This window comes from Protopterus annectens, chromosome 5.part1 (assembly GCF_019279795.1).
Source record: "Protopterus annectens isolate FY-2018-M chromosome 5.part1, PAN1.0, whole genome shotgun sequence".
In the NCBI taxonomy this organism is placed as follows: domain Eukaryota; kingdom Metazoa; phylum Chordata; order Ceratodontiformes; family Protopteridae; genus Protopterus; species Protopterus annectens.
Window position 1 is genome coordinate 306,037,908 of NC_056736.1, and position 23,936 is coordinate 306,061,843.

Sequence of the window (23,936 nt, forward strand, 5' to 3'; positions counted from 1 at the left end):
ATTAACTAGGGCATTGAGGTCTGCCATAAACATTAATTAGGCACTTTTTGTGTTTTTAATCTCTTTTGTGGAAGACATTCAGTAATTGTACAGTACCCCATTCCAGGTTATGTTACTGTTTGATCACGTATTGATGATCAGTTAAAAAGATTAAAACGAATGGTGGTGGAACTTATGGAAGTTATGGGTATATCCTTTTAAACTTGCAAAGAACTAAGATAAATGTACAAGATCGACTATGATTGTAGCAGTTACACTACAGTAAACAACAGCATCTGCAGCAACAACTTAATCAGTTGATGTAGCCACAGTCATGTCAGCCTACATTTGGGAGATGTTCATCATATTGATCACTGCTGCTGTGCCTTAGCTATATGGATTCTATCCAGCCAAGGATACAACTGCCAGCCAGGTTCCAAAGCTTCAAGAAACCATTCATGCTCTCATATTGTCAGACAGCTTAAGTTGAGCTGACTAAAATACAAGTTAGGCACTAAGTGTACTTGCTTTGAGACTGGTTTTCAGTCATCACAGTCAGTGTAATGAATAAGAGTTTTCATGGCCATTCCATGGAGTCTGTCCACTCCAAATAGCTCACCTATTCAAGTCATAAGCAAGTGGGAAGATAGTATTTGCAGCACCAGAAAGCTATTCTGAAAACTTATAGAAGCCACAGTAGGAGGGTTCTACTTTTTTTTTCCTGTATCGGAAAATGTTGTCAGTACTTGACCAGAACAAGTTAAACACTTTTATCTCAAAGTTCCACGTGTTGTTCTTGCATTCTTCTCAAAGTCTGATAAAAGTTTTAGACCCCCAACCTTTTCTGTAGTTCCTAAAGTGCTCTACTGTTTGTTGCCATTGTATAAAAGAGGCCTGTTTTATTCCTCAGTGAAAGTTCACCAGTCTACAGTCCTAGAATGTATTTTTGTATTGTAGTGTTCCCACAAATTTGTGAAGACCATACAATAACCATATTTATTCCTGACAGAAATCCTAAACTGACTGTTCTTTATCTTATACTGTCACTTAATTGGGAGTTTTTTATTTAAAAAAAAAAAAAAGGCCAACTGTCTTTGCTTGCCCTAGGATTTGGTCATTTAGTAAACAAATGGCTTCTTTCCTTCACATTGAGCAGGCAAGTGAGATACTTTTTGTCATCTCAACAGAGACTGACTAGTTGCCTCTTTAATAAAGCGATGATATTTGCTTCTGACCAGATTGCCTTTTATTATAAAAATATAGCAAAATGTTATAGAAACTATATCAATTCAACCCATTTCTTAAGCTGTGAACTGGACAAATGTACACAATTTATGGAACACTGCTATTTTGATATCTAATTTAAAATGTAAAGTTAGGGGCAGTAATATTAAAGGTGCCTATCCTACTTGCTCACCTTATACATTAATCCTCCATCTACTTGAAATTTTCGCAGTATGTCATGAGTGGTATAGCAGACGGCCCCTCCCATAAAAATGTAGTATAGTTTTGTGAGTATAGGTTCATAGGTTCATAGGTTCATAGGTTCATACTAGGCTATCTGCCCGAGGGCATTTACAAGCCTAGCCCATAGTTTTTTAGTATGGGGAACTATACCCATTATTTTGCTGTGCCTCTGTTGAGCAGTGACACTGAGGTAATCCCTGGGGTATATCTGCGATCTCCCATCCATTGGTCAAGATCTTGAACAAGGCCGAGTCTTTGGGTGATGAATCTATCAAATCTGGGTTTGGTATGTTAGGCAAAGGTCACCTCTGTACTGAATAGAGCTGGAGTTCTTTCAGTCGGGCAGCATAGGACAGATGTTTGAGACCCTTTATCCTTTTGGTGAGGAACTTTTGTGGCCTCTCCAGCTGCTGCAAGTGTCGGGTCAGATACAGGGCATTGTACTCAATCATTGGTCTGATGAGTGATGAGTATAGGAGACTATGACCTCCCTTGATCTAGATGAGAATCCCTTCATGATAAGGTGGGCAATGTTTTAGCTACATGGGTGTCGAATGACAGACTACTATCAACCTGGGTCCCCAGGTCCCTGATAACTTCTTCTATGCTCAGTGGATTGCCACCTATTTGGTATTGTTTTGAAGGATATCTGTGTGTTTGCAGTCATCTGCAAACTTTGTCACAGGACTGAGCCCTGTGGTACACCCATCTTGTGATGTATGGGTTAACATTTAAGCTGATGGTAGGCTGTATGGACTGCCTTTGACAAGCCAAACTGGGATGTATGTCTTTATTTATGACCTCCATGGCTTTGCAGCTTGTCAAGGAGGTAAGACTATGATTAAACAGCTGTCCTAGCTGTGGGTTTGAGCACACAGGGGACACCATCAGGTCCCATGGATGCTGTGTTTTTGCTTTGGAGAGGAGTTCGATGTTTCTCCTTTGCCAGTATGTTGGCAATGTCTGTAGGATCTTAAAACTAAGTTTTAGAGGAAAGAGACTCCTGTAGTAATATGAATACCATCAGCCATTCCATCTTTTGGATGCAGTTTCTAAGGGTGTCTTATCATAGCTGCCCAGCAGCTTGGATTTAATTGTAGAGCTGCTTGGGACTTTATTTATTACAGTTTGATGACCAGGATAATCCACTGGGCCTGGAGGAGCTTGTTATTATTCTGTACATAATGTTTATATACATAAGAGAGAGTAGAAGGTAAGTAGCGGTAAGGGTGTACTGATTGTGTCTATACAGGAGACCTAGTTTTTGGTGATTTTTTTTTTTGTTAGTTTGGATATGTATGTCAAATTTTATATTTTCATTAATTATGCCACCAAGCAGTTTGGTATGTGATACTATTTCTGTGGGGCTGTTATTCTGAGCAGTTACTGTAAAAGAGTTTTTGTCTATAATGGTGTTTTTGGATGGGGAGAAGATCATTTACTTTGCATTAGTGGCATTTAAGGTGAGGTGATTACTATGCATCCATGATCCAGTATTAGAGAAGAAGGTCAGAGGGGGTGTCTGCTGAACAAATGATAGTCGAATCGTCAGCATAATGAATTAGTGTGGCATCGAAGAGAGACCAGTGGAAATTATTAATGAAAATGTTAAAGAGGAGGGGGCCGAGGGCAGAACCCTGGGGAACACCGGTAGAGTGTATAGAAAGGAAGAGAGTGAGTTTTTCCATTTGATGGCTTGCTGGGTAGCTAGTGAACCAGGTGATAGGAGGGGAGAGGTTGAAAGAGGAGAGTTGGGATAATAGTAAGGGGTGGGAGATGGTATCAAAGGCTTTGGAGAGGTCAAGGAACAGAGTAGAAACTATTTTGCTAGAGTCGCAAGCAAGGTTTATGGAATCTAGAAAGGAGAGGAGGGTAGTGATGGTACTATGCCCAGGACGGAAACCATGTTGTGTAAGGGTTAGTAGGTTATTTTGGGTCAGATAGAACATCATTTGGGATTGAATACATTTCTCCATGATTTTTGATAGTGGGGAAAGGATGGCTATGGGCCGAAAATTAGAAGTGTTAGTGTTTTTGCCTCCTTTATGGAGTGGAATGATAAAAGCATGCCTCCAGAGTGAGGGGGTCATATAATTGTAGTATGGATCTATTTATTAAAATAGAGATGAGATAGGCGATGCTGTCCGCAGACAGTTTAAGGAAAGTTGTGGGTATGTTATCTGGGGCAGGGGAGCATGGTTTGAGTTGAAGGAGGGGCTTCTTTATTTTGTATGCAGAAATAGGAGAGAAGTTAAAGGTAGGAGTAAGGGGTAGTCATATTGGGTGTAGATGCAGAGGAATTGGTTGGGGGTTTGAGAGTAGTGAGAGAAGCTGGTAGTAAGTTTGGCTGTGGATTCTATGAAGAATGTATTGAAAACAGAGGCATTTTCTAGATCAGTATGGTTTAGGTTGGGGGATGGATTTATCCTTATTGCCTGGGTGGAGAAGGGATAGAGTTGCAGAATTTTCTAGGGTTGGATGAGTATTCTGATTGAAGTTTGCTATAGTATGATTTTGCTAGATTGTGTTAGAATATTCTGAATGCTTCTACAAGAGGTTTTTTTTTTTTCTGGAGAAAGTATAGCTGGGTGAATAACTCACCATAATTGTTTATTTTGAAGGGGGAGAGGCTTGTAGCAGTTTGATTACATCACTTTCATTTGAGCCCTTCTCTCGATTTGAATTTAAATGTTTGATTTTTAGCCTTTTGACCAATTTATTTTTGTAGTAGATGTGATTATATTGTTGCATGTTTTGATTCCATACTTTAGAAATGTCTTAATAGAATAACTGACTGTAGCACAAGGTAATCAATGTTTGTCATTAGATTCTGGAAGAGCAGCAGTATGAAGGCAGCATTTTGCTTTTGCAGTGGAACCTTTGACAGCTTGATAAACAGACCTGAAGGTCTTGGAGTTAATGACTGAGGGTTAAGGCTAGGATTTGCTAATGACTTTCAGCTTAGTGATCTTCATTTTGTTGCCTCAGTCTCTCATTGCAAAATTTCAGAGTTTGAACAAGCCACCTAATGACACTGCACATGGTTTGCATGCAAAAAAAGGTACTTTCGCCTAGTGAGCTTGCCTGAAAGCTGCTGACACTAAGTAGTAGAATGTGTGTGTGTGTGTGTCAGTTGATCATGTTTTCAGAAATTCGAAATTCATATTGGCGAGACAATAAGATCGATTTTTTGAAAACAAAAGCTTTTGAATGGAGATTGTTGTATAGTGAGGATTGGGAAATTTATCATTTTCCTCAATGTAGTGCGATCTCGGAGTTGGTATATATAATTAGAAGGTGTAGGGTACAGGGGTGCTTGCCCCCCTGCAAATCCATAAAAAAAGATAAAGTTTTCTTTTTTTAATGTTTGAGTTTTCAGAAATTTGATCATATTGTCTCACTGATATGAATTTCAAGTTTCTGAAAACTTGATCAGCTGACAGATATATATTTATAATTATGAATATAGAATACTAATACAGTTTTCGTCCTCAAAAAGTCTGTTATGGTTTTCCTCATAACTATACTTCTGTAGTATGTCCTTGGGTCTGTTGTAAGAATTTCCCTTCATAGAATTGAAAGTCATTAGAAAAAAACTAATGAAAGGCAGTTCTGGTTATTTGTAACTGGGAGGGTGAACTGTTTCAAGGGTGCCCTTTTAATCAGTATGCAAACCACGAAGCAGTTGCAGTTAAATATGTATACTTTACAGAAATTCAGTATTTACTGAATAGAATTTTATAAAGGTTTCCAGTTTCAGAATAGTCAATATTTACTTATCAGCTAATAGAACTAAACATATACATTAATTCTTCCAGTATAGTAAATATTTACATACTGGCTCTGTCCTAGGCCCTTACTTGTTTGGATTGTATTTTTCAGAACGTTTTCATCCGAGGTGTTCTATAGACTGTATGCAAATGACCTGAATTTGGGTACACTGATTACATGCGTTACAGATAAGGCATGTCTGCACAATAACTTGACTAAATTGACCATTGGGTACAGGAGAATAATATGCTGATGAATGCATCAAAAACTAAGCATATGAGATTTGGAGGTAGGCATAAATTCAAAAGTGAATATTTAATACAGCACGCAGTGATTGAAACTGTAGGCTCATTTAAGGACTTCGCTATATGGGTAGATTCAGCTATGAGTTTTTCTAATCATATCAACCAATTGGTTAAGGATGGTTATAGAACTGTAGGTTGCATAAAAATATTTATAAAGTCTAGGAAATCAAAAATAATGAAGCCATTGTTTGTTAGTTACATTAGATTCAAACTTGAGTATGGAATAACAATATGGAAACCCTATAAGAAAACAAGCGTGAGTGAACTGGAAAGAGTACAACGGAAATATACTAAGGGTATCCATGAATGTGAAACTTTAAGTTATTATGAAAGACTAAAATATCTGAACTTGTACAGTGTCTCTTACAGGTATCTAAGAGGAGATCTTATTCAGGTATATAGGGCAATTTAGTGACAACTACCTCTGGGAATGTTTGGGGTTAACAAAAGGTACTAGAGAATCATTAGACAACCTATGTAGGATATTCTATAGGAATGAGAAGTGTACTAATTGGTTCTCTGACAGAGTAGCTGGTGCATGGAACAGACTACCAAATTACATTAAAGCAAGTACTAGTTTAGATATTTTTAAGAACAACCCGGCTACTTATGGGAACAAGTGGAGTTAAACACACGGCAATTAATTCTGAGCTTTCCCACAGAAAGGATAGTATCGCTGCACTACACTCGTCTTCTCTTCTTTGTCAAAGAAAATCTCCTCAAAACTAACTAGTTGGTGGGGTGTTGCCTCTCAGCCTCCTCCTCCCCTTCCCTGGGAAGGCTGGCTGCACAAGTTTCTCTAATAGCTACTTACTGCTTTGCTCATAATCATTTCAAGCTAACACCTGGATAACACAGACAATTTCATAACAAAAAACTTGCAAAAACTGGTGGCTCTGGTGGCTCCAAGCGTTTCCCTTTTCCGGGAGGCCTACCGCGCCACCCAACCTACACGCCACGGTGACCTAGGGTGGGGTGAGGGGGGGGGGGGGGGGGTTTCTTTCAGGGACAGACAGTCACATGAAAAGCGAATGGACCAAATACAGTACATGAGAACACTGTTGTGTTTTAGAGTTGTTTGCAGTGTTTCTACCCTTCTTCCCCTAGGGACTATTGCAGTTCAGGCAGACATTGAAGGACAACATAGTCACAACAATACGGTAATCTGGTACCAAGGTCCTATCAACTATGCATCAACTATGCAGAAGGGCACAGCAGGGGGAGTCCACGGCAGGCAGACGCGAGCGCGGTCATCCTTAGCAACGCATCCAGCAGTCATCCAGCGTCAAGCTGAGCAGACAAGCTGAGCAATTCAGTCTCTGAGTGGTGGGTCTGAGAAAAGGGTCAGTGGCGCGGGTTTTTTTTTTCCTGCCACCTCCAGCTGCCTGTTTGCCTGTTTCTCGAGGAATGAGCCTGCCATGCCCTGCTACACTTTTATCCCCTCCTTCCTCTATTTCCGAAACTTCTCCAGATTCCCAACGATGACCACTCTCTGATATCTCCATTTCCCATTCTCCCCTGATTTCCCTCTTCCCAGGAATCTTCACAGGAATGATAATTGCATCAGGGGTTCCCCATCCCAGCTCCTGTCATTCTGGGCGAAACACACCACGTTGATCCTTATTTTGTCCTGGAAAACTCTCTCTCTGGTAGCCATTACTTCTGCTGAAGTGTCTGAACTTCTTCACTTCTCCATCAAACCACTCCAACAAATGGGAGTATATGTTGCAAATTAGATCAATATCTCGTCTTTTGGCTCATTGCAGCTACTACTCTGGATGCTGCTTATTTGTGCTGGCTGCTACTAAACCTCACATTCAAGAACGCCCTCCCCGAGTTTCCTCAGGATTTAGGAGCTAGGGGGCTACATACCCATGTAGCGAACAGATAGAAGTTATGTACTTACCATAACGTTCCAGAGTGTTCATCTCGCCTTGTTCTTCTGATCCCCACCCTCCACCTTAGGAGTTTGATGCCGCTTGCAAACTAGATCTGAGGTAAAAGGGGGAGAGGATTGTGGGTATTTGATTGTCTCTTCTTCTCGATGCAGAGCTTGAGAGAGGGCGCGGCGGGCGAGGATCGCTCCGAAATGTGTAAGAACAGAAAAAAGACAAAGACTCCACATGAACATATGGGTGGTATGTAAAGTCTTAACTTTTTGGTATATTGGCAAGCTAGAAAGGCATTAATGCCAATGCTTGAAATATTTGTATGTATGTAAGCAGAACGTATCTGCCAAGTTAAATCAACATGTGGATGGATGATTGTAAATTAGATGATATATGAATAATTTATAGCCGTATATTTTTTTTCGTGGAGCTTATACTCTTGTGGGATAGCATTCCATCTCGTAGGACAGTTTTTGAAAATTAGCTTTTCTGCTGTTATCAGATTAATTGGAGGCCTGCAAAAAAAAGGGGGCCTTCCTGATTATGTAGGGTGAAGGCGGTGCTTCTGCTAATTGTTTAGTAGTGGGCATTAATTAACACCAAACAGTTTAAAGAGCAAGGAATTTAGTAGAAAGTTGATTTTAGAAACAGTAGCTGCCAACCAGTTCATAGGTTGGTACTAGGCTGTCGGCCCTACGGCCAATACAAGCCTAGCCATAGCAATTCCCTGGCTATTGACCTTGGCCTTGAATCAACAGTCATGATGTTGTTTGTTGTCTGCTAAGTCAATAAATCTTGCTATCTTGTGATGCTTGAAATAGAGCAGTATTATGCTTTGAATATAAAGAGGTAATTGGTAATTAATGTATGTTCTAAGGGTTAAGACATTTATTACAGTTGTCTTCCCTGGGGAATTAGGTGTAACAGTTTTAAGAAGCTTTAAGTTGCTGTATGACTTTATCAACTATATTTTCAGTATGTTAGTGGAAGTTGAACTGTTGGTTTAGCCACCATTCTAAATATTTTGGTCACTTACTATGGAGAGTTTGTTGCCAAATTGGTTGTTAATTATTAAACTCTTATATGCTAAGACTTTGTTAGGTACATGTTGTAGATGCCTTAATGCTGTTGATTATTAAGTTATTAACAAGTAGACATGTCCTGACTAAAATCATTGTTGCAGTATTTCTGACAAATGGGTTGTCATTGTTGATGTCCAGCCAGGGTACCAAAGTTTTACTGTCTCAAGATCATAAGTGATGCATGACCTCAGTTTGTATGTGTTAAGGTATGTAAATGGACGTTCAGATGTGGATCTTCACACTATCTCACCACCAGCCCAAATGCAGGTCATGCATCCATTAGACTGATTGTCATTAAATTGTTGGTACCTTTGCTTCAGTCATTATCCAGATAAGTGCCCCATTGGAGAACCTTCCTTTTTACTCAAGCTATTTTGTTGAAAGTTGTTAAGATGTCAGCTAGGAGGGGTAAGTGCAAGTGCAGTAGGCAGATGATTTTGCACAAGGACTTACATACCAAATGTCTTTTGTGTCTAGGCCTGGAACATAATCACAAGTATTGCTCAATCTGTCAGTCTTTATTCTCAAAACCCTTGGGTCGAAACTTTCCATTCTCAACACCCTTCCTGAGACTCATCGTCTTAAACACTTGCCCCAGTCAAAGATGGCTGACTTTGCATCCTTGGATGTCCCTCTGCCACTGAAGGAAAAGCTAAGTAGCCCTCAAACTGATCTGTATTCCAACATTTCTGACACCGATGTACCTGCTGAGGTTCCAGAACCCAAGGTATGTCAGGTTACCTCTCAGTTGCCCACTACCAAGACCCCATTGTAGAGTGTAATGGCTCCCGAGGCCTTCCAGACTACTGATAAGTCCGATGAAGCATGTCTCATCATTTCTGAAGGACCACACGGTGTCCCTCTAATTTTAGTTAGGGAAGAGATCCCAGTGCCCTCTAATAGAAGTCAGACAGGATTCCACATCTCTGACTCTTATACAGGCAGATGTTATGCCTAAAAAGAAAAAGCAGAAGACTAGGATTGTGGCATCTCTCTCAGCAGTCAGGGAAAAGGAGTGAATAGACTTCTTACAGGGATTGTTCAAACCTATTATATCTTTGAAACCTTCCTCGTTTTGGTCTCTGCAACCATAAGCTACTCCTCAAAAACCTACCCTGGTTTCCTCCTCTTCTGAAGAAGAACAGGTCTGTGACTATGACCATTCTATGGATTACTGGTCTCAGCTACATTCTCCAGGACATATCTCTTCCATTGAAAAGGGCGCCATCTCACTGGATTCTGCTATAGAGGAAACATCCTTTGGGGAGACTATACAGAATATGATGAAACACTTTGAATGACAATCCATGCAGATCACAAATATTGCTCAATCTCATGTTCAGAAGAGCCACCATCGCCTCTTGGAAATGGGTACCTCTGCCCCTTCCCCAGTCCCTCCTGTCATTGAGGCTTTCAGGATGCCTTTCTGTCTACCTGTTCTGCACCTGTTTCTCAGCCACCAGCTCCTAAAAGATCAGACGGGAGCTTGATAACCTAAAATATTTATAGAATAATCTTGTGATGAATCGTTCTGCAGTATCTCTCTTTAGATAAACCCTCTGAGCTTCTGCCCAGCGTTAATGCCCTAACTATAGAGAAATATAGTAGGGCTATGGATAGGTGTTAAAAGAAGGCTCAAATCTCTACTACCCTTGCTTTTAGGGCAGTTAACTACCAGACTGAAATGGCAAAGCACTCAATCTCTGTTCTGCATTCCTTAAACAAGTTTATACTGGACCTTCCTACAGCAGAGTCCAGGAATGAAATGCAGAGCTTACTATCCCAGGCCACTCAAATAGCCAGACACAGCATTGCTGTAGATGCTTCTTCTAGGATAGCTGCCATTGGATCTGTTATCAGCAGACATGTGGCTTTGAATTCAGCCTATCCCTGAGGATTTCACATCAAAGATTTTAGACTCTGTCTTGGGCAAAGACTTACTGTTTTGTCCTCAAGCTGTCTACCTATTCAAAACTCTCCAAGAACATCGTAAGACCATCAAAGACTGCAGACAGATTCCACTTTCCTCATTTCCTAGATATGACAGGAAATATTCATCTAAATTTACCCCCCTTCATTAGAAGGGATCCTAGGACAGCTCAGAAACCACGAAAATGTCCTAGGAAAAGGTACTCTGAAAAAACCCATAAGGAACATCTACCGGGGAACCTCCCTTTGGAAGCAAAAGTCTGTGACTACCTCTGCATTACCCGTACCCCTTCCCTCTTCCCTCAGCCCCATTACTCCTCTTTTCCCAAAGACTTTCTATCTCTCCCTGGCCAGTTAGGAAGCTATTACCAGAGATAAGTGGGTCCTCTCCATCATCAAGGGTGGTTATTCCATGTCTTTAGAAAATATTCCTCCTCTGAAAGGCATGCCACAATTTTTTAAAAACAAAATATCCCTTCTGACCCCAATTATTCTAGACCTCTTCAATCAGGCCACCAAAGGACTACATGGGAAAATTATTTTACTCCAGGATTTCTCTATTCCTAAGGAAAAAAGGGCATTGGAGACCCATCGTAGACCTGTCCCTCCTAACACTTATTTGAAGGTACCAACTTTCAAAATGCTCTCTCTGTTCACACTCTTCTTCCTTCCTCAAGCTTTTTTGTGTCACTATATCTGAAGGATGCCTACTTACATGTACCCATCCGTTCTTGCAGGAGATTCCTCAGGTTTTCCTCTGTCTCCTCGCATGTTCAACTTACTGCTCTTTTTGTCTTTCCACAACTCCAGGAGTTTTCAAAAAGTGTCTAGCTTCAGTAGTAGCTTTCTGTCACACTCAGGGAATCCAAATTTTACCCTACGTGGACAACCTACTGATCAAGGCCTTCACTCCAGAAACTGTTCTTCATCTTCTACATTTCACCCTCCAACTTCTGACAGGTCTGGGTTTGACTTTAAACTACAAAAAATCCACAAAGAAAATGCATGCCTTCCTCCACAAGAAGAAAGTTCAGAGTCTGTTCAGTTTTTTCCAGAATCTCTCCTCAGCAACCCATTGCTCAGCAAGGGAGATGCCAAAGACTTTGGGATTCATTGCAGCCACCATCGCTATGCTCACAATGGCCAGACTTCACATGCGAAAAATCCAGTGGCACCTGAAATCTTTGTTTTCCCAGCATTGACTCCCCTTGGACATCTTGATGCCCAATTCCTTCCTCTCAAAAAGGAGCTGCTTTGGAGGAAGGGACATGTCTTCCTCAACTCAGGGCAACCATTCACACCACCTCTCCTCTTCAAGAGTTTCACACAGATGCCTGAATGAGGTGTGGGAGACATGGACAGAATCACCCCATGTGTAGGGGAATGGCAACCTCAGTCCTGAAGGAACATATTAGTCTGAAGGAAATGATGTTTCTTCTGCAAACTCTTCAGATTTTTGCCACTTTTGGAAACTTGGGCCACACCTAGTGTACACAGACAACACCACAGTCATGTGGTACATAAACAAGCAGGGAGGCACCAGGTCTTACCATCTGTTGAAGTTAGCACAGGAGGCTTGGAACTTGGCAACCCAAATGGAAATCATGCAAACAGCCACATACATCCCTTCTCAAGAAAATGTGCTGTCAGACTGCCTAAGCTACTTCTTGGAGGACCACCATGAATGGACATACTTTGAGTCACCAACCAACCATAAGTCACGAACCAACCATCGGCTCCCCCAGTTCTGCACCAGGAACCTTTGTTTGACAGCCTGGAGAATAGATGCCTTTTCCGTGCAGTGGACAGTGAAGTTCCTCTGTTTTTCCTCCTCTGCCATTTCTTCTGAAAATTCTTCTCAAGGCACAAAAGGAGGCACCCAGACTCCTTTTACTGACACCACTTTGACCAAGGCAACATTGTTTCCCCTGACAAAGGAAATTACAGGAGAATATCTCTTTAACTGGACCTAATAACTCAGCAGCAAAGACTGCTGCTCCACCAAAGCCATTCCATCTCTCGACTTGACCCTATGGATGATAGGATTTTAATTTCTCATTTTTGAGAAGGTGTTGTTCAAGTTGTGCAAGAGGACAGGAAACCCACTACTAGAAAATCTAACATAGCTAAATAAAAAAGGTTTCCTTATTGGTGCCGCAAACATAATCAGAAACCCACTCATCACAAGTTTCTGCTGTACTGCAATATCTCTGCAAACTACTTGGTTTGGCCTACTTTACTATAAAAGCTCACCTCTCTGCTATCAATGCCTGCCTCCTTTGCACTCAACTTATGGCTAGGGTGGAGGTTAAGCTTTCCCCAGGGGAGTCCTGCAAGTTAACCCACCAAAGAAACCAATCTCTCCCCCTTGGGATCTTAAAAGTAGAAAAGCTAACACTGCCTCCTTTTGAAGCAGCATCTTCCATTTCTCTAAAATTCTGTACTTGGAAAGCTATCCTCTTGGCTTTCACCTGTGCTAGCAGAGTTTGAGTTACAAACTCTCATGGCTATTCTCCCTTTTCTTATTTTTGTACAAGGACAGAGCGACTGTCGCAACCAATCTGACCTTCATGCCTAAGGTAGTGAACCAGCTGTCCCAAAATCAGACTATTCACCTGCCCACTTTCTTCCTCATTCCACAAAACAGGGGGGAAATGGTCTTACATTCTGTGGACACTCGCAGGCAACTCAGATTTTATGTGGACAAAACTAAATTTTTCAGATAGACTGACTGGCTTGTTTGAACCTAGCTGAATTGAGGTTGGCTACCAGCCACAACTCTGAGCTGAGATACCAGATGATTAGAGGATTCTGAGCTCCCCCAAAACCATAAGTTGCCTTTTTTTTGCTTATTTATACTATTTACTGCACTTTTTATTGCCTGCCACCTACTTTAAAACTGTATTCAAGTACTGTGTATTAAACTGCACTGTTGTACTGCAATTGTCTGCGTTAATGTGCCTGTTAGATAGCATTTTATTGCTGTTTTCACTGTTTGCAAAGCTCTTTTTTTGCTGTTTTCACTGTTTAAGTATTTACAGGTATTTTTCACTGTTGCAAAGCAATCTGTTCTGATTGTTTTGGTTTTCCCACCAAGCAGTGTTAAAATAACTGATTTTTTTTAGTTGTTTAAAACATTCTTTAGAGTGTCCTTGCTGTTTTTCTGCTATTTAAAACATCTTTTAGTATCTCACTGCTATTTTTCTACTGTGTTAGACATTCTCTGGTGTCTCCTGCAGAAATGAAGGTAGGTAGTAGCTGTAGCATAGTCCAGATACAGGTTTGCTGCATCTGGGTCTGTTTGTAGTGGCTGTTTGTTCTCAGTACATTTTCCAGGCCATTTTTAATTGGAAAGGGCCCTCCTGCACTCTAGTGAGAGAAGTGTGCTGATTGGCACCTGTCTGGTGAAGGGTGGTTAGTCTAGGGCTTGGAGTAAGCATCCTCATTCGTCCTTTTGAACCTTTGTAAAAATTTTTTCACGTTTTTAACTTGTGATTTTTAAGCCCTGTGTTTGGGCAGGTTTCTGCTTGTTTGCATTTTGGTCAGCACCACACACTGCCGTGGAATTGTCATATGCCATGGCCGGACAGATAAATTCTAAATTTTTCCCTTGTATACAGCTGTAGCACATTAGTGAATCCCTCATCCTTAGTACTTTTCTTGTGAAAAGAAATACTGCTAGTGAGTTGTAACTTATTAAACCATCAGCAAAAAAAAAAAAAAAAAAAAAAACCCTGCAGAGATATCTATCCACTGAGTTCCTCCTTGAGCGGTCCTAAAAAGCCCCCCTTTGTGATAACAGTTCAACCTAGCATTATAGACAGTTGGACTACCCTTGTTTCTCCTACCAACCTTGTTGACTTGGGTCTCTTGAGGCAGTGTAGCAATTGCTTCATGCGCACTGACAACCTTCTACTAATAACTCAGTCTAGAACAGAGTGCGAGAGATGCATCTACACCAAGAATCTTGAATCCATGCTCCCTCACACTCGAAGCAGTAACACTGAAAAGGTTGTCAACCCACCCACCACTACTCATGCAAATAGTGCCACTACTCTTACACATAGTATGCATCAAACACAAAAATTAACACAAGCGGAGGTTCTCTCAAAAAACGTAAAACACCAGAGACCTCCAAAACACAAGACTGCTACAACTAACACAGTTCCCACACCACCCTTGACACATAGTAACATCAATGTCTCACCTACCAAGCCGGTTAACACTCAAAAACCAAATTTTCTTGTCATTGGAGACTCCATAGTGAGACACACCGATGTCCCACTCACCAGACTGGACAAGGAGAAATTCACGGTCAGCTGCCTGTCCAGTGCCAGTATTTATCAGATCATGCATACACTCTGGTATCTGAGCAACAAGTCCCATTATGACTGTGTCATAGTTCATGTTTGAGTGAACAGCTTGAGATGTACCTCACTGGACTGTATGAAGAGAGACATGATTGAGCTCTTTGAGTGTGTCCCAGGCAGGTATGTCCCTAGCCTTGAACAGTATGCTACCCTCACTTAGAATGATGCCACAGTATAAACAAAAAAAATCATTGGTTTCAATAAGTGGCTTAATTTTTGGTGTCTTTCAAATGGGATCCAGTTTCTGTCAACCTGGGAAGCCAAGGTCGACAAACCTCGCTGCTTTGCCAGACACTGTTTGCACCTGGCAGTACTAGCTTTCGGCAACCTCGCTGCTTTGCCAGACATTGTTTGCACCTGGCAGTACTAGCTTTCAGCTGCTGGCAAAGGTTCTTGCCTCCCCAGTAGTGCCTTTTTTAGGCAAGGTCTTGAAAACAAACTTACAGATGTGAAATTTGCCAATCACAGCAAAATAAGGGTCATGCTGCTGAACGCTATGAGGTTAAACCAAAAACTGCATACCCTGGAAGCACTTCTTTCACTGGAAGTTGTAGATGTCTGTACAGCCACAGAAACCTGGTTCAAGACCTCAGAGAGTACCCTGGCTTTGCAAGGCTACAATGTCTTCCACACCTTCAGACTGCAAAACAAACGTGTGAGAACCATAGGAGATGGTGTTTCTGTCTATATTAGAGATAAATTAATCTCCAATCTTGTTGGACTGAACAGGTCCATGGAGTTACTCCAAGTTCAGGTTACTGTGGGTGAGACTCCCATTCAAGTCATAGCCAGTTATAGATCTCCCTCCATGGGTCATGATGCGCATGAAGCCTACTTGACCAAACTGGAGTCAATTCAAATATTCCCAAACACACTGGTTATGGGGGATTTCAATTATTCCACCATCAACTGGGAAGCATACGCTCACCCTAACTCGCTAGCGCAAAAGTTCCTTGACTTTAAATTAAATGCCCTGGAACAAATTTTTCATACCCCCGACAAAAGGAACAAACATACTAGATCTGGTCCTCACTAACATGTCAAACTAGGCTTGCCACCCCTCCGTTTTTTTTCCGGACTATCAGTAAGTCAAACTTGTTCTCCGGTAGTCCGGAAAACACCGTACAAACTCCGGTATTCTGTTTCAAAAAGGAAACAGACTATCGGAGTTTGTAAAACGGCTGATTTACTATGCTTTTTTTACAGAAAAGCATAGTAAATCAGCAAAAAGCAGGCGGCGGGAACGAAAAAAGAGGGCGTTCCCATTGAGTGATGCTGTCGTGACATCACAAAATAGGAGGTATGTTGGCGGGAGAGGAGGTTGGGGTGGGCGGGGTTACTGGTGACGCGAGGGGCATGGCTTTGCTCCGGTTTTAGCCGTGAAGGAAGGTGGCAACCCTATGTCAAACAGATGCTTTGCCGTAACTGTCAGATCATATTAGTTAAATCAAATCAGTCACCTTCGAGCTGGCACTAACACCGGAACTCACAAATGGTGAAATCAGACTAAAAAACTTCAAGCAAACTATACCCTCCTAGGTGAAGTTATAAATGCATTCCAAGCCCCACCCCCAGCTGGAAGTGGTAACTACACCGAAGCTTACACTAAAGGCTTGTACAATCACTTGCTTAAGTGTATAGACTCGACTGTACCAGAAAGAATCAAAGCCAGAGCCCCAAGTAAAAGCTGCCATAGTGGATATCCAGCATCAACAGACTTTACAATAAATGCAAAAAGTTGCTGTTCAAGAAAATAAAGGCAAGGCCCCAACAATGGAAAAGCACTCTCCTCAGCCTCACAGGCAACTAAGACAACATGTCAAATCCTCTAAGGGCTTCTTTGAGAAAAACTTAGCAAGCACAGCCAAGGATAACCATATGCCTTTTACAGCTACCTATGTAGCCTAAAAGGTAGGACCCAAGCATGTGCAGAAGTAGTGACTAATGGTATCACACACACTGATGCCACAGAGATAGCATACCTACTAGTGGATAGGTTTGGCAAATATTTCACTCCGTTATCCCCTCAAACTTATCACAATTCTTCCCCCAAACCTCCCTTCACCTTGCATATCTGAAGAACTGGTCATTAAAGCCTTGTCCAAGAAAAAAAAAAACAGCCTCTGTGGGACCAGATGACATGCCAGGCTGTCTTCTAAACAGGCTAAAACATAAACTAGCCATCACCAGTAAGTACTCTTTTCAATCATAGCCTAACCACAGGCTTTGTTCCTGTGGAATGAAGAACAGCAACAGTTATTCCCCTCCACAAAGGTGGCCTAGCAACTGACATGGGGAATTACAAACCAATAAACCTAACCATCCGTATCTGTAAGGGCATGGACCGTATCATTATGGACCTCATAAATAAAGACATAGGTGACCTCCATATCCTGGGTCCAGCCCAATTCAGTTTTATCAAGGGCAGATCCTGCCTGTTAAATGTGGTGGATTTCTTCAAAAATGTGACCAAGGGCCATTGACCAGGCAAATCTGTGCACACAGCATACCTCGACTTGTCAAAGGCTTTCAATACGATCTCATTCTCAAGCATTACTGATAAACTTAAACTGAATGTAAACCCCTTTGTTGAAATATGGGTTGTCAACTGGTTCACAAACCAATGACACACTATCAAAGTGGGTGACTCCACATCAACCAGCAGGCCTATCACCAGATGGGTGCCACAGGGTGTGTGCTGGATCCCCTACTGTTTGGTATATACTTCTCAGAAGTTCAGGCCAAAACTAAGGGGTTGTGGCTGGCCAAGTTTGCAGATGACTGCAAACTGGGTGCAATTATTGAATCCCCATATGATGTCAGTATACTTCAGGAGGGTCTTTCACAGACCAACGGCGGGTGTCTTAGTCACGGTCTCAAACTGAATGCAAAGAATTGCGTCATAGGTTCATAGGTTCATACTAGGCTATCTGCCCTAGGGCATTTATAAGCCTAGCCAGAGTGTGTTTGGCTTTCGCCACCCATTTTAAATTAATTTTGCTATGCCCTTTTTCGAGGTTATTATACTGTGCCTCTGTCTAACAGTGAAACAGAAGTGATACCCGGGGTAAACCTATGATCTCCCATCCACTCATCAAGACTCCTCTTGAAGAGAGTCAATGAGGGACTCTGCCTAACCTTGACTGGGATTTTATTCCAGAGTGAAGGGAGCCTCTGGGTTATGAATCTGTCACTCCAGCATGTCCTATTTATTTCAATGCTGAAGTTCAAGTCTCTCGAGCGTGTAGCTCGATGGGATTTCGATTTTTTGAGGTGCAGCATGTCCCTTAATTCCGGGTTGGACATGGCCTTATACGTCAGGCACAGGTCACCTCTGAGCAGGCGGTATGCCACTGAGTTTCTTTAACCGGGCAGCATATGGCATCTGTTTGAGCCCTTTGATCCTCTTGGTGAGGTACTTTTGGTGTCTTTTCAGTTGCTGCAGGTGTCTGGTAAGGTACATCCCAAAAGGGGCATTGTACTCGATTATGGGCCTGATGAGGGATGAGTAAAGAGGCACGATGACCTCCCCTAATCTAGATGTGAATCCCTTCATGATTAGGTGGGCTATATAAAATGTTTTTCTAACCACTTTGGCCACGTGGTTGTCAAATGAGAGATTGCTATCAACTTGGGTCCCCAGGTCCCTAAGTACTTCTTCTGTACTTAATGGATTACCACCTATGTGGTAATTTGTGGGCACTTTGTTTTTGCCAAAGGGGATGACTATACACTTTTTGGCGTTTAGCTTGAGGCCATGGCTCTGGCACCAGTCATCATTCCTTTCAGCAAAAACAATGTCCTTTCACGTTCTCAAAGCAACAAAAGTACCCTAAGTACCCACGAAGTGGGAAGGGATCTGGGATCATAAGTTGACCATGACCTTAACTTCGACCACTATGTGGCTACTGTAGTAAGGAAGGCTTTCTATATAGGACACTTTATTAGTGAAGGCATCGCCTTAAGAGCAAAGGCGGTTATAATCCTTCTATACTCGGCACTAATTCTGCCCATAATTGAGTATAACACCCAGTTTGGCATCTACCATGCAAAGCATCTGCAGTAATTGGAGAGACCGCAGAGGTTTCTAACAAAGAAGATCAAGCGACTCTAGCACATGCCATATACAGACCGACTAAAGTCCCTGTCATTATACTCTGCGTCGTATAGACTACTTAGGGGAGACATGTCTGGCTTGCAGAGTAATCTCAGACCCAAACCTAATGAACTTGCTGCATATCCGCAAGTCAAACTGGGCTAGCGCTACCAATTCCAGTGACCTAAATATGGCGTGCCACTTAAATAGGATATGTTGGAGGGACAGATTTGTCTCCCAGCGACTGCCACTTTTTTGGACTAGGCTACCAGTTAATGTGAAACGGAGCACCTCTGACACTGTTTAAGAAGAATCTGGACTAGTGGCTGGGGCAGTGTAAAATTTTACCAGCGATAGTGCCCACAGCCCTCCCAGACATGGGCAGTCATTAGTAAATGCAGTCCTGGGTATTGACTAGCATATCTATGGTATTACATTTGGATGAAAAGGCTAGGCTTGAAATGACCTCCAGGCCTAGTAAATGCCTATGATCCTATCATTTATGAGCCTTATGCTGGTCCAGCCAGTGTCCAGTCATGCTCTTGCAGCTTGGATTTCTAAGGCTGTGTCTTTCTGCTACTTCCACTATGGTAAGACTTTGCCTTCCTGCATTAAAGCACATTCAACCAGGACAGTGGCTTCCTCAGGGGCTTTTCACAAAGGAGTAGATTCCAAGTCTGTCTTGGAGGCTGCCACTTGCTCCCCTGTAAGCACCTTTACTAAACAATACAAAATTGATGCTTTTTTTCAGGTCCAGGATAGCATTTGCTAGGTCAGTCCTGTCTGCACTGCTGGACAACTTTTCTACTCAGTAGCCTGCTTCCTTCCTCTGTCAACTCTGGGAATCACGCATATGGCAGGAGTACTGCAGCAGTGATTTCAGTCAGGACATAGTACAGTTGTGTAAGAATTTACCATAACAGTAAATGTCCTACTGATGACTGTCACAGTGTTCCTTCCCACCATCCCCTCTTCTCTACCTCATTTCAACTTACCTATTGCCTCCCCCCCTTTGTTTTAACCTCTGCTCCATTACATGAGAATGGGGGAGTTTTCTTAGCTATTCATGCTACACCCTGGTATGGTAATAAAATAAAATACACTAGTCCTTATCGGGATAAAATCAAAACTTGCAGCACTCTGCCTCCCAGAATAAAGGGAATCAGTAATACTTCTATAGAGAAAAAAACAAGCTGTTACAACCCTCTCTCAGCTGACCAGTCTCCCTTTCTCTGTAGTTCAGGCTGCTGGCTTGGAGACAGTTTGAGGATCCACACTTGTATGACCATCTATGTACCCCAATGCATATGAGCTGAGGTTGTGCATCGGATGTACAACCTCCGGAAGATAAAGTTGTGATACTGCAGCCGGACGTCAGTGGTGATAACCCATATGTCAGGAATACTGTAACAGTGATCAGTAGGACATCTACTGTTACGGTAAGTTCTTACACAACTTTATTAACCAAATAAGGCTGAAGTTGTTTTGAAGGTTTGCTTGCATTGTGAGAGGTGCCACACCATACAGAAAATAAGCAGTTTCTCCATTTTTCTGATACATGTTATACCATATGCAGACATGCATCCAGTGAACTATTGATTTTGAATCTATACTTTCATAAATCAACAACTGTCAAAATAACTTCCAAAAACCTGACTGTGCAAAGCCATTTCTGAAGGTCATTAATTTGGCTGTGTGTGTAATGATGAGATTTATTCAGACTGTTAGGAGAATGAGAACATTGAATGTGAATTATGGTTCATTTCACTGGCAGTGTACACTGTATTAGAAGAGGGAAATGAAGATTTTTATGTGACTGCACACCATGAACAAGAAATATGTGGTGTAAAATTTAAAGTGGAAAACTAGCGGCAGAATCTGGAAGGATGAAAGGTTATTTGCAAGATCATTTAAAACTGTCAGCAGGAGAAACTTTGCAGACGTGGTAGTAGGACTCTTTAAGATGTTAGAAAAGATGATGGAATATAAATATATATATATATATATATATATATGTATATATATATATATATATATATATATATATATATATATATACACACACACACACACACATATATATATTTATACATCTGTGTGTGTGTGTGTATATATATATACACACACACACTGAATATAAAAAGTGTACACACCCCTGTTAAAATGCCAGGTTTTTGTGATGTAAAAAAATTAGACCACAATTAATCATTTCAAAACTTTTCCCACCACTAATATGACCTATAACCTGTACAATTCAATTGAAAAAAACAAATCTGTTAGGGGAAAAAATATAAAAAATAAAAAATGTACATAAACCTGGTTGCATGTGTGCACACCCTTAAACTAATACTTTGTTGAGGCACCTTTTGATTTAATTACAGCATTCAGTCTTCTTGAGTATTTACCAGCCATCAATTAAAGAGTCTCTGATTAACCCCAAATAAAGTTCAGCTGTCTTAGCAGGATTTTCCTGACATTTACTCAGTTGCCTGCTACAGTAAAAGGCATGGTTCTCAGAGAGCTTGCAAAGCATCAAGGGGATCTCATTGTTGAACGGTATCAAGTCAGGAGAAGGGTACAAAAAAATTTCCACAGCGTTGGCTATACCATGGAACACAGTGAAGACAGTCCTCAAAATGTGGAGAAAATATGGGACAACAATGACGTTGTAAATAACTGGATGTCCCTCCAAAATTGATGAAAAGACAAGACGAAAACTGGTCAGGAGACCTACAGCAACACTAAAGGAGCTGCAGGAATTTCTGGCAAGTACTGGTTGTGTACTACATGTGACAACAATCTCCCGTATTCTCCATATGTCTGGACTATGGGGTAGGGTTGCACGATGGAAGCTTTTTCTTACACAGACAGAAACATCCAGGCCCGGCTAAAAATTTGCAAAAAAATACATCATGTCTTTTTGGGAAAATGTGTTATGGCCTGATGAGACCAAGGTTGAACTTTTTAGCCGCAATTCCAAAAGGTATGTTTGGCACAAAAACAACACTTAGCATCACCAAAAGAACACCATCCCCACAGTGAAGCACGGTGGTGGTAGTATCATGCTTTGGGGTTGTTTTTCTTCAGCTGGAACTGGGGCTGTAGTCAAGGTGGAGAGAATTATGAACAGTTCCAAATACCATTCATTTTTGGCCCAAAACCTTCAGGCATTTTCTAGAAAGCTGAAGATGAAGAGGAATTTCACCTTTCAACATGACAGTAACCCTAAGCATACATCTAAATCAAGAAAAGAATGGCTTCACCAGAAGAAAATTAAGTTTTGGAATGGCCCAGCCAGAGCCCAGACCTAAATCCAATAGAAAATCTGTGGGACAACCTGGAGAGGGCTGTGCACAATAGATGCCCTTGCAATCTGACAGATTTGGAGCACTTTTGCATGGAAGAGTGGGCAAATATTGCCAAGTCAAGATGTGCTATGCTGATAGACTCCTACCCAAGGAGACTGAATGCTGTAATTAAATCAAAGGTGCTTCAATAAAGTATTAGTTTGTGTGTGCACACTTATGCAAACAGCTTATTGTCTATTTTTTATATTTTTCCCCTAACAGATTTGTTTGTTTTTCAATTAAATTGTACAGGTTATAAGTCACATTAAAGGTGGGAAAAGTTTTGAAATGATTTATTGTGGTCTTATTTTTTTATATCACAAAAACCTGGCATTTTAACAGGGCTGTGTACACTTTTTATATCCACTGTGTGTGTGTATGTATGTGTGTATGTGTGTATATATATATATATATATATATATATATATATATATATATATATATATATATATATATGGATCTACCTTAGTAGATCGACAAGTTAAAAAGCTTAAGCAATTCACTGGCCAGAAGATCGCAAATCACTTCACCGGCGCCAGAAGATCGACAGTGCACAAACACAACATTGCATACACCCGACACATCATACCAACAAACAAAACAAATCCCCTATCCAAAACCCACACAAACAACACAAGCACACCAAAATCCTTACAAACGAACAGTAACCCATACATACACAACTATCTACAACCCTAACCCAAACCCTTACCCTAAGGTCCGTCACTATTGCACACTCACCTAACCCGCGCCCTAACCCTAACTCACTTATCCCACCCCTACCCCTACAGACCACCAACATTGCACACTTACCTTACTCGCACCCTTACCTAACCCGCGCCCTAACCCTAACTCACTTATCCCACCCCTACCCTACAGACCGCCCAACATCGCACACTTACCTTACTTGCACCCTTACCTAACCCGCCCTAACCCTAACTCACTTATCCAACCCCTACCCCTACACACCGTCAACATCGCACACTTACCTTACTCGCACCCTATCGTCCGTCACTACCGCATACTTACACATCCTTTCCCCATCGCAGTGTTCTCAGCGTCGGTGTCTTCCTCCGTCGGTCTTCTGCCTTGTCGATCTTCTGGCGTCGGTGAAGTGATTTGCGATCTTCTGGCGTCGGTGAATTCGTTTTCGCTTTTTTAACTTGTCGATCTACTAAGGTAGATCCATACATATATATATATATATATATATATATATATATATATATATATATATACACATGCATATACACAGACTGATGTAACAGATGCTGAAACAGACTGAAGAAAGGAAAAAGGGGAAGGGAGCTACACAAGACTAACAGAAGTCATTGGGCAGACTTAATAAACCAGTAATTTCTTCAGCTGAGACTGTCTGCTGGCCCAGGCCAAGCCTCAGGCTAATGTTGCATGTTTTAAGTAGTTGCACAAGCATTAGAGGGTTGGCCTTGGGACGAGGATGTTGTGGGAGCTACACAAGACTGACAGAAGTCATTGGGCAGACTTAATAAACCAGTAATTTCTTCAGCTGAGACTGTCTGCTGGCCCAGGCCAAGCCTCAGGCTAATGTTGCATGTTTTAAGTAGTTGCACAAGCATTAGAGGGTTGGCCTTCGGACGAGGATGTTGTGGGAGCTACACAAGACTAACAGAAGTCATTGGGCAGACTTAATAAACCAGTAATTTCTTCAGCTGAGACTAA

General features: G+C 41.5%; 1 protein-coding gene across 2 annotated transcripts in view; it reads left to right on the forward strand.

The window, feature by feature from the left end:
• UGGT2 (UDP-glucose glycoprotein glucosyltransferase 2) overlaps positions 1-23,936 on the forward strand; it is a 4,352,373-nt gene that overhangs the window by 614,519 nt on the left and 3,713,918 nt on the right. The gene's annotated exons all lie outside the window — the stretch shown is intronic.